General features: G+C 56.2%; 1 protein-coding gene across 1 annotated transcript in view; it reads left to right on the top strand.

The window, feature by feature from the left end:
• The first annotated feature begins 1,326 nt into the window (after positions 1 to 1,326).
• KDM4B (lysine demethylase 4B) overlaps positions 1,327 to 18,735 on the top strand; it is a 177,050-nt gene continuing 159,641 nt past the window's right edge. Inside the window, 1 exon segment of the mRNA XM_030796980.1 lies at positions 1,327 to 1,443. The gene's annotated coding sequence lies outside the window, so the exon portion shown is untranslated.

The following is an 18,735-nucleotide window of genomic DNA, read 5'->3' as shown; positions in this document are numbered from 1 at the left end:
ACGAGGCCTGGCCTCCTTTTCAATTGCTATATAGTAAGTATTCCAGAGTACTGATTGCTATTAAGTTACTTCTCTAATCCCCCACTGATGGATATTTAGTGCAAAACATTGGAAACAGTTGCAGACCGCCCTGCCGCCCGCATTCTTGAATTGTGTAAGCTCCAGACCTTTTCTCAGGGTACATCACCTCCAGGAAGAACTGCCGGCTGGGTTATAGGGTGGATGCACTTAGAATGTGACATTAGAAAATGTCAAATTGCCCAATTTACACTCCTGCCAGTCCAAATGGGGGCATGCCCACAACCCTGCGTGGTCCAGTACATAATGCTCATTTCGTGAAGTCACAGGGTCAAATCTTTCTCCGTGCCTCATCTCACTTAATCCTTGCAACATTCTCAAGAGGCGGGTAGAAGGGGTGTGGCCACTACCGTCATATCCATTGCACAGTTGGAAACAGACTCAGCGAGGTTACTTTGCTGGAGGCCAACCACAGTGAGGCATGGGGCCCGGCTTAGCTTTGAACCCAGGTCAGAAAGCACCAAAGCTCATTCTCTCCCATACATTTTAGGGAACTCGGGGAGAGGGACCCTAACTATTCGGAAGGCCTTGCCCCTTGGCAAAGGTTTGTTGATTGTGATGGGAATAGACCTGCGGGGGCAGGGTGGAGGCTCTTGCTGCTTTACCCTATGTTCTCGGTTCTCCTCCTTTGCAAAACGGATCGCTACGTCTCCTTGCTTGGCACTTTGCAAATTGGGGAACTCTACGCCCACATTCCGGCCACGGGTTTCGAACCTCCAGCCTGCACGTTCCCGGCCGGTGCTGATGCTGTGCTGGGTCTCACGTACTCAGCCGCCGCCTGATAACCAGGGCGGGGCCCGGAGCGTGCGGGCAGTGATTGGCACCCACCCCAGCCTGTCCGCGCCTCGGGCTGGCCCCTCAAGCCAATACTGGCTCCTCTCTGTGCGGTCGTCGGGCGGGCCCTGAGGCTCCCTTGTCAATCCGAGGCCCAGCTGCCGTCGGGTTGGTCGCGGCAGCCTTGGCTGGCGTGCGCCCCCTCCAATGAGAACGGAGCCGGTCAGCGGGCACGTGGGTGGGCGCCGGCGTGTCCCTGCCGGTCTGCCAATGAAGAGGCGAGGCCGGCGTTTGTCCCCGCCCAATCGCGGTGCGCGGTGGGCGGGCCGTACGGTGTTGATGGGCCCGGCGGAGGGGAGGGGCGGAGCTGTCAGCTCCGGCCAATGGGCGCTCGGGCGTGGGTCCGGCAGCCAATGGCAGTCGGGGCGGAGCTGGCGCGCGGCCTTATAAGCCCCCCCCGCGAGCGCTCGCGGAGGGCTCGGTCGCCAGCAACCGAGCGGGGCCCGGCCCGAGCGGGGCCTGGGGGTGCGACGCCGAGGGCGGGGGAGCGCGCGCCGCTGCTCCCGGACCGGGACGCGCACGCCGCCTCAGGTGAGCCCACGGGGAGGCCGCCCGGCCGTGTCCGAGCGCGGACCCCGGCGCCATGGCCGCCCCCGCGTCGCGGCTCGGGGCTGCGGGCGCGCCCGGGACTCGAGGCCCAGGCCTCGGGCGCGGCCTGCTCGGGCCGGGCCTCGCGCTTTGTCCGGGCCGGCGGGGCGGTTGGGGGCGTGTTAACCGCCCGGCCCGGGGGCGCCCGCTGGTTTTCGGGCGGGGGCGGCGGGGCCGGACAATGGCGGGGCGCGCCCAGGGGCGGGAGCGGGGGCCCCTTCCCGGGCCGGGGGCGCGCGGGGGCTGGGCGCAGACGGCCCCGGCGCCCCGCACAAAAGATGACAGCGTGGGTGGCCCCGGCCGGGCCCTTTTATCATCCAGGACAATCCTCAGCCTATTATTATTATTATTTTTTAAAGAAAGCAAGAAAAAGGAAAAAGACCCCAGCCCCTGGGTAACCCCCGCCTGCGTTTCTGGCCCTTTGGGCGCCGGAGGGGCTAAGGGGAAGCCCCCCAGCTGGACACCCAGGGATGCCCCCTAAATGCCTGTCATTGCTCCTGCACTGCCCCCACCCCGGTCAACCTGCTGTGCCTTGATAGCTTCCAAACTTGCCCCCCCTGTACGTACCCGAAACCCCCACCCCGCCATAAGCATATGCAATCTGGATTTTAGAAAAAAATTATCTTGCTGTGCAACGGCAGCCTCCACGAGTCTCCCCGTCCCTCCCCCTTCCAGCCTGATCGCCATCTCGAACGAAGCCCCTGCTCTAGAGAAATGAATTGAGGAGTTGCTTCCGCTGAGACCCCTTTTCTGTGTCCCCCGTGGACATCCCCGTGGGAGCTGAGGACGGACTCGCTCTGAAATCTAATTGACCTGGGGTCTGCCAGGGCCCAGGTCTGCGCTCAGTGGTGGCCATGATAATCAGGCAGGACGGGGGTCTCTGTCCACCTGGGCACGGTGGAAGGTTTTAAGGGGCATGTTTTCTGCCCCTGGGGGCAGTGGAGGCGTGTACTGCTTTTGGGTGCATCCCATCTGTTTGCTTGGGGGAGGATGCTTTTGTTTTAATAATTTAGCAGCACCTTGTGAGGAAGTGTTTCCCGAGTTGTGAAACTAGTGAGAAGGTGGTTCAGCTCCGTGGAGCCTAGTGATCCTGTCATATGTGAAGAGCGTCTTTTTCCATGTGTTTCTGGCTGGGGCGTGTATTCAGCAAGTTCCTTTGGGTCCCACCGGGTGCCTGGACTGTCTTGGGATCTCTGGATACTGGACTGAATTCAAGGGATCGGTGCCCTGCCCCACCCCTCTGCCTCAGTGGCCATTTATCAGAATGTCCCCGGGCTGGAGAATGCTCCTAAAAACAGCACCAGTCCTAAAGCAGGCTCGTTAGACTACTCCTATGGGCTTTTTATCTCTGCCGTTATGGGAGCTAATGACTCCCCTAATTCTCCCATAATAGCTTCCTTATGAGCCACCAGGAGGGTTTGTCAACACACGGGGTCAGCCTTCTCCTGCAGCCCCTGCTGAAGCAGTGGGCATCCTCTCTCCGCTTTGCAGTTTATGTTTTGAAACTCCGAAGGTCGGAATGTAAAGCCGTGGTAGAGTCAACTTCTGTCTGAGCCGAGGATTTCTGGGACTTGCCAGCCTCGTCTCCGTGTGTCTGATTGGACACCTGGCAGGTCCGGGCGCTCCCCCGCCTTGAGCCGGCGACACCAGGACGGGTCAGACTGTCCTGGCCTAGAGGAGATCACCGCTGGGGAGGAAAAGGAGGTGACAGAGATTCTGCCGCACAGATGGGTGTTTGTGTACTGGCTGTTTTGGTGGAAGCTGTGTACTGTGTCAGGAGCTGCGGGTGCCTGCGTGTGCACGTGTGTGTTTAGTTGCTGAGACTTGAAATATATATGTCTTAGTAACAATCGGTTTGCTCGCATTTTCTAAGCCTTTCCTCTTTGGGGAGGGGGCTGCTAACAAGATGTTAACTACTGGCGCTTAAAGGTGTAGCTGATCAGCCACCGCACAGCACCCCGCCTGACCTTTGTTGTACTTCCCTGTCTCGTGGAAGAGACCCTTCCTCAGCCTCCTGCCCTGTCTTCAGTCCCTGTCCCGTCCTGCAGGAGCCCTCTGGGGTGGCCAGGGGCCGTCCTTTGTGTCCTTCTCTCCCATCTGACCACTCTGCCTATACTTTAATTCCTAATTTCTCTGTCTCCTCTGCTGGTTTCCTGCCCGTGTTTGTCCTATGCCCCACCCACTCCCTGATGAGCCGGGGAGGAGCCTCAGCTCCGGGAAACCATCTGTCCTCGGTTCCATCTGACACCTGTGGGGACGTGCTTTGGGGTCATGCGTTCACCTGGTCTGGGCTGCTAGGTTTCGAGTGCCCAGTGCCATGCTGGGACAGGTTGGGAGGAGTCCCTGGCTCCTGTGGGTTTAGAGTGTAGTGGGGGAAAGGGTGAGCTGGCTGCCCAGGGCCTGGTCACAGCTGGAATGGTGGTGTGCAGTCCACTGCCCTCGGGCCCAGCTCAGGGAGCAGGCAGGAGGAGGCAAGGCTGTTGAGGGCCTGAGGTGCATTTGTAGGTGGCTTTGTTCCCTGGATGGGGAGTGGAATTGGGGGTTCAGAGCTGGGTGACCTTGAGCCAGTCACTTGCTCAGTAACAAAGCAGATCAGGGGGCACTAAATCTTTCCGAGCCCACTGGGCAGGAGGGGACGGAGAGCAGATGAACGGGATGGGGGCTCGGGGCGGGGGGAGCTCCGCAAGCCTGCCCTGGTCACTGCCATGACACATCGGCCGTCCTCATCCACAGCCTCACCCTGGGCTCCTGGCTCAGCTCCAGGGACCTGCCATGAGGCAGCTCGGTGGGGCCTTCAGATGCCACAGCCCTCCCCCTTCTTGCCCCAGGGGCCTCTGCTCCTGGCTTAGGATGCCGGACAGAAGAGCAGGGGCCCAGCCTGGGCTCCGTTCTCATCTGGTGGTCTTGGCGACATTTCTGGGTCTCTGCCCTCCGTCCCATGCCCCACACAGGCTTCAGAGTTGGAGAGACCTGGATTCAGATCCCTCCTCTGGGGCGGTCACTTCCCCTCTCTGGGCCTTGCTTTCTTCATCTGTAAAATGGATGTAATGCGAACACTTCCCTCCCAGGTGGCTGTGAGGATCAAAGCGGGTAAAAGGCACTGAAGCTTGCAGGGTGCCAGGAGCTCTGAGTTCGGAGCCGGTTTATTGCACGGCAGGGCCTTGCTGCCCTGTCAGGGTCTCCCCACTTCTGCCCTGTCCACGTTCTGGGCTGGGACATTCTGTGGCGGGGCTAGGGTGGGTGTGAACAACACCCCTGACCACCACCCACCAGATGCTAGTAGCACCCTGTCCCCTAATCGGTAGCAACCAAAAATGTCCCCTGGGAAGCACTGTCGCCCCCCCAGTGAGAACCTTGGACTTGGCCTTCAGCCCTGCAGTAGCTCACGGTGTGCCATGACTGTGATGGGCCTCAGCTCCCTTTCTCTCCTCCCCACTCACCCTTTAGCTGTGAGTGACTCCTATTTGCAAACTGTGTCCCGGCCACACTCCTCACCTGGTTGTTCAGGTTCTCCGTGACTGTCCTTCTGCCCTTCCAGGGTGGCAGCTTGCACCTGAGAGGAGAGGAGCCCCCACGGGGCCCCCGCACGCCCTTCACTGAGGGGCAGCCCTGCACCTGTGGGGTCTTCCTGGGCTGCTCTCTGGCCTCTGAGCTCTGGCAGGTCCTTGCCCAGGCTTGCCTGGCTGCCCCCAGGGGTGGCACTTCCACACCCTCCCAGTCACCATAGCCCTGACCTGTCGATTTGCCAGACAGTTTTCTTTAAGTCCATTTTAAAATGACTCACCTCTTTGATCTTGGCCTCTTCCTGAACAGTAATGTCCCAGAGTTGTGGGACGTTAATGTGCTAGTTGCACATACTTTTATTTATTTATTTTGAGACAGAATCTCACTCTGTCACCCAGGCTGGAGTACAGTGGCTAGATCTCAGCTCACTGCAACCTCTGCCTCCCGGGTTCAAGTGATTCTCCGGCCTCAGCCTCCCGAGTAGCTGGGATTACAGGTGCCCGCCACCATGTCCTGCTAACCTTTGTATTTTTAGTAGACACGGGGTTTCACCATGTTGGCCAGGCTGGTCTCAAACTCCTGACCTCAAGTGATCCGCCTGCCTCGGCCTCCCAAAGTGCTGGGATTACAGGCGTGAGCCACTATGCTCGGCGAAGTTGCACATACTTTTACTAATTCATGTTCAAATGAGCTTAACCACTATATTAAAAAAAAAAAAGAAAATTTGTGTCTTCCCAAATACTGAGGCGGGAGTGGATTGACGAATTGATGTTTTTTGGTTTTTGGACAAATTAATTTTCAAGCTCACTCCCTGCATGACTTGGCCTGTTCTAGGATGCTGGGCTTGGTTAGATCTGGGTCCGTCTATTCCCTCCTGCTCCCTGGAGGAGCTCGGAAAATGGCCTTCCCTGTGGGGGCGGGGAACATGGGAAGTCTCTACCTCCTGTTTAGTTTTGCTGTGAACCTAAAACTGCTCTCTGAAACAAAGTATATTAAAAAAAAAAATAATAACTGGCTGGGTGCGGTGGCTCACGCCTGTAATCCCAGCACTTTGGGAGGCTGAGGAGGGTGGATCACCTGAGGTCAGGAGTTTGAGACCAGCCTGGCCAACATGGTGAAACCTCGTCTTTACTAAAAATAAAAAAATTAGCTGGGCGTGGCGGTGCACACCTGTAGTCCCAGCTACTTGGGAGGCTGAGACAGGAGAATTGCGCTGAGATCCTGCCACTGTACTCCAGCCTGGGTGACAGGGCAAGACTCCGTCTCAAAAAATAAATAAGTGGCCGGGCGCGGTGGCTCACGCCTATGATGTCAGCACTTTGGGAGCCGAGGCGGGCGGATCATGAGGTCAGGGGATCGAGACCATCCTGGCTAACACGGTGAAACCCCGTCTCTACTAAAAAGGCAAAAAAAAATTATCCGGGCGTGGTGGCGGCCAGCGCCTGTAGTCCCAGCTACTTGGGAGGCTGAGGCAGAAGAATGGCGTGAACCCGAGAGGCAGAGCTTGCAGTGAGCTGAGATTGCCCCACTGCACTCCAGCCTGGGTGACAGAGCGAGACTCCATCTCAAAATAAAAAAAAAAAAAAAAAACAAAAAAAAAACTGGCCAGTTGCGGTGGCTCACGCCTGTAATCCCAGCACTTTGAGAGGCCGAGGCGGGAGGATCACCTGAGGTCAGGAGTTTGAGACCAGCCTGGCCAACATGGTGAAATCCCGTCTCTACAAAAATACAAAAATCAGCTGGGCATGGTGGTGGGCGCCTGTAGTCCCAGCTACTCAGGATGTGGGGGCACGAGAATCTCTGGAACCTGGGAGGCAGAGGCTGCAATGAGCCGAGATCACACCACTGCACTCCAGTCTGGGAGACACAGCGAGACTCTGTCTCCAAAAAAAAAAAGGTAGTCAAAGGAGTAAAAACCAAAACAAACAAAGATTTTCCCCTGCTCAGAACCTTCCGGTGACTTCCTATTGCACTTGGGAAAAATTCCGGGCCCTTTCGCGTGGCCCCTTCGCTCTGTCATCTGTGGCCTTGTCCTTCCTTCCTTTCCTCCCTTTCTCCCTCCTGCGCCTGCTCTTTTCCTGGCACAGCCGCCTTCCCTGGCCCACCCTTCCCTGTTGCAGGACCTGTGCACTTGCTGTGCCCGCTGCCTGGGTCTCTTTCCACCCAGCGGGCTCCTTGTCACTCCAGTCACTTCCCTTCCCTGCTTCTCCTCCTTTGCATGTCACATGATCGGAGCTGGGTATTAGTCTGTTTGTGTATCTGTTTGTCTCATCTACTAGGGCAGGGGCTTTTTCTGGAAGGGCCGGAGAGTAAATATTTTCGGCTTTGTAAGCCAGAGGTCATCTCTGTCCAGACCACTCTGCTTTGCCGTTGTAGCAAGAAAGCTCCCGTGGGCGAGTGTGCCTGTGTTTCAGTAAAACTTTATTTATGGACACAAACGTGAATTCCGTGCAATTTTTACATTATAAGACATTTTTCTTCTTTTGCTTTTTTTTTTTTCTCCAACAACTAAAAAATGTCAAAACCATTCTTAGACTGCAGGCTGTACAAAAACAGGTGGCGGGCAGGATTGAACCTGTGGGTTGTAGTTTGCAAATACCTCGCTAGGGTGTGAGGGCCACACTATGGAAGGCTATGGAAACCACGTCAGCCTCGGGACCCCCTAGGATGTAGGGCAGCTCCTTAGACATGGTGGGTGTTGAGTGGACATTCCTTGTTGAGTGAATGAATTTTTTTTTTTTTTTTTTGAGACAGAGTTTTGCTCTGTGGCCCAGGCTGGAGCGCAGTGTGCTGATCTCGGCTCACTGCAACCTCCACCTCCCGGGTTCAAGCGATTCTCCTGCCTCAGCCTCTCGAGTAGCTGGGATTACAGGTGCATGCCACCACGCCCGACTAATTTTTGTATTTTTAGTAGAGATGGGATTGCGCCATGTTGGCCAGGCTGGTCTCCAACTCCTGACCTCAGGGCATCCGCCCGTCTCGGCCTCCCAAAGTGCTGGGATTACAGGCGTGACCCACCGTTCCCAGCCTGAGTGTGAATTTGTATCTTCCTAACTTCAAAGCATTTAGAGTCATATTCTAGCCTTAAAAAAAAAAAAAAAAATGGATCATGGCCGGGTGCGGTGGCTCACGCCTGTAATCCCAGCACTTTGAGAGGCCGAGGCGGGTGGATCACCTGAGGTCAGGAATTCGAGACCGTCCTGACCAATATGGAGAAACCCTGTCTCTACTAAAAATACAGAATTAGTCGGGCGTGGTGGCGCATGCCTGTAATCCCAACTTGTTGGGAGGCTGAGGCAGGAGAATCGCTTGAACCCGGGAGGCAGGGGTTGCAGTGAGCTGAGATCGCGTCACTGCACTCCAGCCTGGGCAACAAGAGGGAAACTCAGTCTCAAAAAAAAAAAAAAGGGTCATGGGTCATTTCAAGGATCCTTAAAACTGCAGGAATGTAAGAAAATGTGATGCTGACATCCACCCAGACAGCCTCACTATAAAGGAGGGAAAAAACAGCTACAAACAGTGTAGGTGGGGGGAGCGCTTCACTGTTTGAGACGCCAGACTCTCTTGCTCTGGGGTTCACGCGGCCGCCTTTCTGTTACAGCTCACCAAGCGTCAGAAGCACGTCGAGCCGTGTACTCGGCCCAAGGAGTTCAGTGTGACCTGGCAGGAACTGAGGGTTTGTTTAAAAGGAAGACAGCATTGCACAATTCCACAGGGCTTTTGTTTTGTAAGCATCCGAACTCTCCTCGTTACCAATGCTAGCGCCCCCGATGGGAGGGGCAGGGGAGTCGCAGATGGTGGTTTCTGCTGTCCCTGAGCACAGAAAGACTCGTGAGCGAGGTGGCTTATCCGGTGCAGAGCTCAGCTTTGTAGAGTGAGTGGACAAGTGCCCGTCGGTGGCCATCATGCGGTCAGTGGCCGAATGGGGGACTGTGCCCGGCCACACTTCCTTTGTCTCACTCTTCTCCCGGCTGACAGGCATTTTCTGAGCCAAGTAGGTCTTTGGCATCTTAGATTTGGGCCTGTCCCAGGAACGTTCTGACTTGTCAAGAAATCGTACCGTTAATTTACGGTCATGCTTTCTTTCCTTGATTGAAATAAACAATCTGGAGAGGCTTGCTCAGAATTTCTTGGCTTTCAAAAGTTGCCTGTCTTTTTTTCTTTTTCTTTTTCTTTTTTTTTGTTTTTTGCTTGCCCTCTCTCTCTCCCTGCTTCTCTGGCTCTGCCTCCCTTCTCTCTTCTTTCTTTATCCACCTCAGTGATCTCAGCGAACATGAGGGGATGGATGACAAGTTTGTGTCCGGCCATCTCCACCCCGCTGGCGGGCTGTGCCTCTTTGGCGGTGGCCGAGCGCGAAGTTGCTCTGTGGCTCTGGACTGGGATCGTGTTTGTTCAGTGGACAAAGGCTGAGAATCCCGAGGCCGACTGCCAATGGCTGCTGCACCCCGAGATCCCGAGGGCTCTCAGGTGCACAGCGACAGTCACTCACGCAGACCTGGCCCCGTTTGCTGGTAGATGCGACCACCGTTGCGTTTTTCAGGCAAGCCTGGGTGACTCGCTGTGAAAACGTCAGCTGAGGGCACGGTGGCAGGATTTCCCCCTGCACAGACCTCCCGTCAGCATTCATAGCTGGACCCAAGTGCTGGCACCTTCCGGGCCACCGGCGGTGGCGGTGGGCCTGTTTTCGTTTTTGCGGCTGCCCTAGTCTCCAGGGAGAGAACGTGGAGACAGATGATTTGTGTGAGATTGGCCGGCCGTGGATTCAGAATCGCTCTTTGTGTTGGGTCCCAGGGGTCCCTTTTGACCACAGAGCCAGCCTGAAACTACCCACGGTGCTGCGGGCCCCTTGGTCACGGCGGGATGGAAATGGGCTGGGCCCTCAGCCGGGACTCAGGACTGCAGCATATCTGGGCAGCAGCCTGGAAGCTGGCCAGCCCAGGTGCCCCTGGGGACAGCCCTTGACACTCTGGCTCATGCCCTGAGTGAGGGGGCGCCACCCTGGGCTCCCTGGGATGCGAGCAGGACCCAAGCCAGGCTGCTGGATCGGGACAGCTGCATCATGTTGCTGTCGTCCCCTTCCTGCAGCATCTCCATACTCTCCTAAAATCCCATCTGTCAGACAATGTTGGCTGTAGGCAGAGCGGGCCTCCCGTCCTGCAGTCGGGCCGCGTGGATCTGATTATCTTGCTCAGGAGAGAGAGAGGATTGCTGTCCCTAGCATGCACTTGAGTCATCCCCTGGAATTTCAACTCCTATTCCCTGCTCTATTCCAACTGCTTCCCCCAGGAAAGGGGGGGACGAAGCGGAGGAAGTCGCTCTCCTGACACCCCTAGAACATAAGGCATCTTGGCCGGGCATGGTGGCTTACGCCTGTCATCCCAGCACTTTGGGAGGCTGAGGAGGCTGGATCACCTGGGGTCAGGAGTTCAAGACCAGCCTGGCCAACGTGGTGAAACCCCGTCTCTACTAAAAATACAAAACTTAGCCGGGCGTGGTGGTACGTGCCTGTAATCCCAGCTACTTGGGAGGCTGAGGGAGGAGAATCGCTTGAACCTGGGAGGTGGAGGTTGCAGTGAGCCAAGATCGCGCCACTGCACTCCAGCCTGCACAATGGAGTGAGACTCCGTCTCAAAAAAAAAAAAGAACATAAGGTATCTCATGTTACTGTCTGTCTGGGCTGGAATCGGTGGAAGCCACAGAATTTTCTTGGCCCCTCCAGCCACAGGTGTCCTGCGTACCCCAAAGGCAGAGCAGAGCCTACTTCTCAGCCAGAGCCCAAAGGGCAGCTGCGTTCACCAAAACAGCTCCTGTGCACTTCTGTGCCTGTCGCTGGCCCAGGGGTGGGAGGAGGGATGGGCTGCAGCGAGCGGGTGTGGTCAGGCCCAGGCTGGTGCGTGGTCACTGGGAGTTCGGGCGGCATGGCTGTCACTACAGCCACACCGTGGGTCCCTCTGAGTGGGTTTGCATTGTCCAGCTCCGTGTGAGAGTTGTCAAGTTCATGCGTGCCTGGTTAGGGGCGCAGGGTGGCCAGATGACCAGTGTCTCCTGCCCGCAGGGCCTCTTGGTGGAAGGAGATGGAGAAGAACTGCCAAGAGGGATAGAAACCAAGCCTGGAGGCCGGATGGCTGTAACCCAGCACTGTGGGAGGCTGAGGTGGGAGGATCGGTGGAGGCCAGGAGTTCAAGACCAGCAAGGGCAATGTGGCAAGACCCATCTCAACAAAAATTAGAAAAAATCTGCCAGATGTGGTGGCTGTGTCTGTAGTCCCAGCTACTCGGGAGGCCTGGGTGGGAGGATTGCTTGAGCCCAGGAGTTTGAGCCTACAGTGAGCCATGATTACACCACTGCACTCCAGCCTGGGCAACAGAGCAAGACCATGTCTCAAAAAAAACCCAAAAAACCAAGCCCGGGGAAGCACAGGACAGTGCAATGCGCCGGGAGGCTTCCCATAGGAACTGCTGTTTGTGCAGAGCCTTGTCCATTGTGGGAACTGTCACAGATGACTGTGAGCTTGGGAGCAGAGGAAGTAGCGAGAGGGACTTGGGGATGTGGCCTGGGAGACCTGAGAGGGGGTGGGGTCAGGGTGAAGCCCACCTGGCATGCTGGAGGCAGCTGGGCACCCAGGCTCTGGGGTGTCTCTGGAGGCGTCACCCGAACCAGTGTGATCATGGGGACATGAGGCAGCAGGCAGCCCCATCCTCGAGGAGCTCAGAGTCTAGTTGGCAAGTCTAGAAGCCATTCCTGTCACCAGGGAGGGCCACCTCACAGTTGCCCAACCATTGGCATCAGTGTGCTGGCCAGGTTCTGAATTTCCTAGGACAGCCTCCCTTAGAAATGATCCTGCCATTTTAAAAAATATATATTTTTATGGAGCTATCATTCACATACTATAAAATTCATCTTCTTAAAGTATACAATTCAGGCTGGGCACAGCGGCTCACGCCTGCAATCCTAGCACTTTGGGAGGCTGAGGTGGGCAGATCACTTGAGGTCAGGAGTTTGAGACCAGCCTGGGTAAAATGGTGAAACCCCGTCTCTACTAAAAATACAAAAGAATGACCCAGGCGTAGTGGTGCACGCCTGTAGTCCCAGCTACTTGGGAGGCAGTGGCATGATCTCAGGTCACTGCAGCCTCCGCCTCCTGGGTTCAAGCGATTCTCATGCCCCAGCCTGGGTGACAGAGCAAGACCTTGTCTCAAAAAAAAAAAAAAGAAAAAAAAAGATACTATTTAGTGGTTTTTAGTACATTCACACAGTTGTGCAACCATCACCACTATCAAATGTTAGAACATTTCTATTATTACACAAAGGCACTCTGCCTCCACCCGCGGTCACTGTCCATCCCCTCCCCCATCTGCTGGTACCCTCACATCTCTTTGCTGTCTCTGGATCGGCCTGTCCTGAACATTTCATAGAAATGGAGTCACATACTGTGTGGCCTGTTGTGTCTGGCTTCTCTCAGTGGGCGTGATATTCTCAAGGTGTAGCCACGCATGGCGTGTGTCAGAGCCTTGTCCCTTTTCTTTCTTTTTTTTTTGAGATGGAGTCTCACTCTGCCACCCAGGCTGGAGTGCAGTGCCATGATCTCAGCTCACCTCAACCTCCGCCTCCTGGGTTCAAGTGATTCTCCTGCCTCAGCCTCCTGAGTAGCTGGGATTACAGGCATCCGCCACCACACCTGGCTAATTTTTGTATTTTTAGTAGAGATGGGGTTTCACCATGTTGACCAGGCTGGTCTCGAACTCCTGGCCTCAAGTAATCTGCCTGCCTCGGCCTCCCAAAGTGCTGGGATGACAGGCATGAGCCACCGCACCTGCCGCTTTGTCCCTTTACATGGCTGCATCCTATTCCCCTGTGTGGGCGGGTCCTGTTTTGTTTTCCATTCATCTCAGTGGGCATTTAAGTTGTTCTCATTTTTTCAGCCCCATCCTCTCCTCAGTCCGTGGCAGAGCTCAGAGATTCCTGTGCTGCACCATGCAGAATACAGGCCGAGCTGGCCCCGGGGCAGAGACAGCATAGAAACCATTTGTGGGGCTGTCTTAGGGGCTGGGGTGGGGTGGGGTCTGCTTGGCGGAGGCTGGGCTGCGGCTAGGCTTCGAGGCGCAGTGGCCCGGCGGGCCTGCAGGGGGGCACAGGTGCCCTGTGAGGCCACAGGGTCTGGGCTCCAGGTCATTAGTGGCGAGTCCGGGCCACGGGCCTCTTCTCTCAGCCTGAGCTGGCGCATCTCAGCCAGTGGGGCCCTGGCGGGGACCTCTCTGTGCAGCCACAGGGCCTCTGTGTCTCCGCTCCATGGGGCAGCGTGGCCCCAGCTGACCACAGCTCTGACTTGCCCTTTGCTCTGTCCTGTAAGGTCACCCCTGGTGAGCAGGACCCCTGAGTCCACCACACCAGGGCCCGATGGCTGTCCTGTCCTTCCCTGTCATGTTGTTGGTGTCGCCCTGCTGTCTGGTTGGCTGTGCCGGCCTCCCTGAGGGGCTTGTGAGAAGATGCCAGGGCCTTTCTTCCCCAGAGCTGCTCCCTCGAATCCAGCCTCGGGTTGGAGAGCGCGCTGCTCCCTGGGTCACTTCCCTTTCCTGGTCCGGGGCCTGGTCCCAGCCCTGACAGGGTTGTGAGCCTTAGGAGGTGGCCACCAGGTTCTAAGTGTGCCCCTGGGGCCCAGCAGCCTCCACCTGGACATCCCCCCAGGAGGTTAAAGGGGTAAGTGGGAGCCCCCCAACCGTGCTGGGCCCCTTGGGAGTGCAGGTGGGTTCTCCAGGGGAGCAGGTGACACTGCCAGGCACCGGCAGCGCCGAACGGTCAGCCCAGTGCCAAGCCCCACCTCTTCCCAGCTGCTCTGCAGTGCTCTCCCTGTGGAGACAGTGACGTGCCTGGGGACTGTCACCTGCTCTCCCCTGACAGAGGATGTGAGTGACCTGGGGTGCCCCATCAGTACCCCAGGGGCTGCCGATGAAGATGGGAAGACCCCATGGCAGGGGGCGGTCATGTAACTAAACACTACCAAGTGTCATGTGGTGAAGGTGGACCCCTGTCTCACACTGTGGCCAGAAGCCAACCCCACATGTAGCAGAGACGAGAACATGTTACTAAAACGATTACAAAACCTCTAGAAGAGCCGGGTGTGGTGACTCATGCCTGTCATCCCAGCACTTTGGGAGGCTGAGGTGGGCAGATCACCTGAGGTCAGGAGTTTGAGACCAGCCTGGCCAACATGGCAAAACCCCGTCTCTACTAAAAAATACAAAAAATAGCCTGGTGTGTTGGTGCAGGCCTGTAATCCCAGCTGCTTGGAGGCTGAGGCAGAAGAATCGCTTGAACCTGGGAGATGGAGCCTGCCATGAACCAAGATTGCACCACTGTACTCCAGCCTGGGCAGCACAGTGAGATTCTGTCTCAAAAAAAAAGCCAGACGCAGTGGCACATGCCTGTAATCCCAGGTACTCAGGAGGCTGAGGTATAAGAATCTCTTGAACCTGAGAGGCAGAGTTTGCAGTGAGCCAAGATTGCACCACTGTGCTCCAGCCTGGGTGACAAGAATAAGACTTCGTCTCAAAAAAAAAAAAAAAAAAAAAAAAAAAAAAAAAAAAAGCCTCTGGAAGAAAACGTGGATGTAAATGTAAAATGTTGTATTTCCTTTTTTTTTTTAAAAAATTTAAAGTTATTTTTATTTTTCTGTTTTTTAATGGCTTGTCTGTATAACCAAAAGTGATGTTCTCTCTCTCTCTCTCTCTCTCTCTCTCTTTCTTTCTTTTTTTGTGGCGGAGTCTCACTGTGCCACCCAGGCTGGAGGGCAGTGACGAGATCTTGGCTCACTGCAACCTCCACCTCCCAGGTTCAAGCGATTCTCCTGTCTCAGCCTCCTGAGTAGCTGGGACTACAGGCACGTGCCACCATACCCAGCTAATTTTTGTATTTTTAGTGGAGACAGAGTTTCACCGTGTTGGCCAGGCTGGTCTCAAACTCCTGACCTCGTGATCTGCCTGCCTTGGCCTCCAAAAGTGCTGGGATGACAGGTGTGAGCCACTGCACCTGGCCTAAAAGTGATGTATTTTTTAAGGCAGCGCTGTCCAGTGAGGATGCAGAGCAAGCCGTGTGTCTGAATTTTCTGGTAGCTGAGTTAAAAGGTGAAGAGAAATGGGGGAAATTAATTATAATAGTGTATTGAACCCAGTATACCCTCAGTTTTATCATTTCAACATGTAATCATCTTCAAAACTGTTGGTGAGATGTTTCACACTGCTTTTTTTTTTTTTTGGTGCTGTCTTTGACATTCATTGTGTGTTTTCCCTGAGAGCTGGCCCTACATGGTTGATCATTTGGGGAGGGCCCTGGCCCCGGATGCACTGAGCGTGATGCCAGCCTGGTGCTATAGATGGGGGCCTGATGCTTAGTGGACCAGGGCCCACGCTCCTTCCTCCCACCCTCCCAGTCCTGCCCCCGCCTATCCCAGGCAGGACTTATGGCTCTGATGGTTTCTGGCTGGAGAGATGAGACACACCTGACATTCACCAGCAATGGCAGGAGACGCTGTGACAGGTGCGGCTGAAGGAGAGCTAGGCTGTCTGGCGGTGGTCCTGGCCTATCTTCCCTGTGGGCCCTCGCCCACAGCCTCTCGCCTTTGCCAGGGAGCACTGAACCGTGGACTGATCCTGGGGGCCAAGGGGTCCTGGCGGCCCAGCCCTGGCAGCGCCTCTGGCATCGCAGCTGGTGGAGAGGTGCAGGGCTGGCGGGGCTTAGGAGGCGCTTGGTGCTGAGGAGATGTTTCCGGGAAGAGAACGGCAGGAAGTTGGAATGCTTCTTTGGCTGTAGGAAAGCCCAGAAGAGAGACTTGTGGATCAACACAGCCCAGGAATAACATCCTATAGCCACAGGCAGCTTCAAAGGGCTTGAGCTATCAGGGCAGGATCGCAGGAGGATTTGCAGCAGGGAGGATGGACACCCAGAGACCTGCTACCCACGCACCTGGCCTGCTGGGCTCACATCCACCTCTCTCGGGTCTGTGTCTTTATTTCCAAAATGGGGGTGGCTCTACAGGTCCCGCTTCAAGGCTGGGTGAGGTTAACTGAGTTACCACGCGAAAAGCCCTTGGTGAAGTAGTTCTCACCCCAGGGGCAATTCTGTCTCTTAAAGGACACCTGGCCACAGCTGGGGACATTTGTGATGGTCAGGATTTAGGAGTGCTCCTGGCGTGGGGTGGGTGGAGGGCAAGGACACTGCTCAGCACCCTGCAGTGCCCCGGGCGGCCTCATCTCAGGGAAGGCTCCGGGCCAGCGTCCACTGAGCGGAGGCTGAGGCCCCAATCCAGAGTGGTGCTGGCTGGGTTGGGCCCCGGGAGGTCACAGTAATGATTCTTCTCTGGGCTTGTTTCTGTTCTTGACTGTGAATAGAGGTGCTGCACTAGAAGTTTCTAAAATCTTTTTCCATTCCAAGATAGCTTAGGGTTTATGCTGCTCTTCGTGTTTGTGCTGGAAAGGAAGTTAAGGAGCTGTGGAAGCGATCATAAAGCAACGTGAAAATAATAGTTTTTGCGGCCTCTTTATTATAATGGGGCAGCCAGGTGGATTGGCCGGGGTTTTATGGGCCAGGAAGTAGGCGTGGGGGTTTCTGGGGGAAGCTGGACCCGAGGCAGTGTTGACCCCAAGACCAGGACTCCGCGTCTCTCCTGTTCCGGCCTGTTCCGTACGCCTCGTCAGGTTTTCTGCTCCGGTGAACTTGGAGTCTGTTGGGGAGTGACAGATCCAGAGAACATGTCCCTCTGCTGCATGGTGCCGCTGGGGCCCTCGGGAGGGCTCGGGGTGTGATGGTGGGTCTTGCAAACATGCTCCTCTTGGTGAGAAGGATCTGGTTACATTTTGTGCCCTTGGGCTGTCCCCTGGCTCGGACAGAGGTGTCCCTGCTGTAACCCCCACTTCGCAGGGTACCAGATGCCACTGCCCAGGAGTTACTAATGTACCTGGGGGTCTGGCACCTGCTCCGTGAAACCTGAGGTCTCCCTGTACTGATTAATTTGGCCTTTAGCCAAAGGGAGGGCTGCAGCCTTCGGGATCTGCTGGGTCACAGTGGCTGTTACCTTAACAAGTTTCCTAAAGGGATATTCATTAGATAAATAATTTATTTTATGGTATAAAAATCAGCAATGACAGGCTGGGTGCGGTGGCTCCCTCCTGTAATCCTAGCACTTTGGGAGGCCAAGGCGGGCAGATCACCTGAGGTCAGGAGTTCGAGACCAGCCTGGCCAACATGGTGAAACCCCTTCTCTATTAAAAATCCAAAAATTAGCCCGGCGTGGTGGTGCGTGCCTGTAGTCCTAGCTACTCGGGAGGCTGAGGTAGGAGAATCTCGTGAGCCTGTGAAGTGGAGGTTGCAGTGAGCCGAGATCGCGCCACCGCACTCCAGCCTGGGCAACAGAGTGAGACTCCTTCTCTTAAAAAAAAAAAAGATCAGCAATGACAGTGAAGTGGAAACAAAACAATACAAGCTGCCGGTCATCTCCAGTGAGCTTCCGAGGTTTCTCCTCCATCCATGTGGATATTTGGGAGGGGCCCTCCGTGGGCTCCAGGGGGCTGATTTAGAGGTGGTAGAATGTTCTAGCTCTGTGAGGCTGGGACTCCCAGGTGGAGACCTGTGATGCTGCCGGGTGACAGACAGGCAGAGGATCCTGCTGTGCAGGCTGGGCCTGCCATGGGAGGCTTGGAGCCGAGGGTGGTGAGGATGGAATTAAGGGACCTGGCCCCGTGCGCTGTGCCGGGTGAGAGGCGGGTGTGAGCATGGCAGGAGGCTTTGGGGGCCGAATGTGCAGTGGAAGCCTGGATGGTGAGCGGATGAGCTGGTGCTGGAACCCAGACCCGCCTTCACTGCCCCCAGCGTTGGGCCAGGACCGCTCATCCTGTGGGCGGATGGTTTTGCTCTGAGCCTCAGCACCGGCTCCGGGAGCACAGCCTGGGAGCGCGGATTGGGACTGTCTGTCTCTGGCCAAGGCTGTGTGCGTCTTAGGAAGCCTCCCCAGCACCCAGCCCTCCACCTCTGTGTGTTCTGCACCGGCCGTCTCCGGGTTTTTCCCTCGCTGTCTGGGCCTGAAACAGCCCAGAAGAGAAATCGGATCTCTTTTCAGCCTGAGCTTCTCTTTTAGCCTGAGCTGAAAGAGATCATCTTGGGAAGGAGCTCCCCAGCCCGGCTTGGATTGGTCCCCTCTCTGGTGCCGCGGGGGAGTAGTGATGGATTCAGGACTTGGTCCTGGTCTGACCTGCAGTGGGGGCTGTGATGGGGTCCTGATGTCCCCTGTGTGCCATGGCGCTTGCCAGGGGCCAGCATGTTTGAGGCCTCCCAGAGACTTCACGGGCCACATTCGGGGCAGTGCTTGGTTTGGAGTCTAGAGCCAGAGCCTGGCGTGGGACCCGAGATCATGAACTCTGTCAGTGCCACTGACTTGGGGCGGTGTCTCCGTGTACCTCCCTGTGGGGCGATGGCGAGAGTAAACGGGTGATGGTCACTGAGCGCTGGCCATGGGGGCTCTTGGTTCTGGCTGCCAAGTAGAAGCTTCAGGGGTGCTCTTCATGGTCAGCTGACTCTGCCGTCCCTGATAGCAGAGGACAGCGAAGGCACCTGCCCCCTGCCTCGGCAGGTCGTCGGGCACAGAGAAGGGCTTGGGAGGCTGTGTCCTCCAACGTCTCCATGTTTACTGTGCCGGGCCAGGTGCTGAGGAGCCAGCGAGGAAGACATGAGGACTGGGGAGAG

This window comes from Nomascus leucogenys, chromosome 17 (assembly GCF_006542625.1).
Source record: "Nomascus leucogenys isolate Asia chromosome 17, Asia_NLE_v1, whole genome shotgun sequence".
Classification (NCBI taxonomy): Eukaryota; Metazoa; Chordata; class Mammalia; order Primates; family Hylobatidae; genus Nomascus; species Nomascus leucogenys.
The sequence above is the reverse complement of the archived record's forward strand: the minus strand, read 5'-3'. Positions and strand labels throughout refer to the sequence as shown.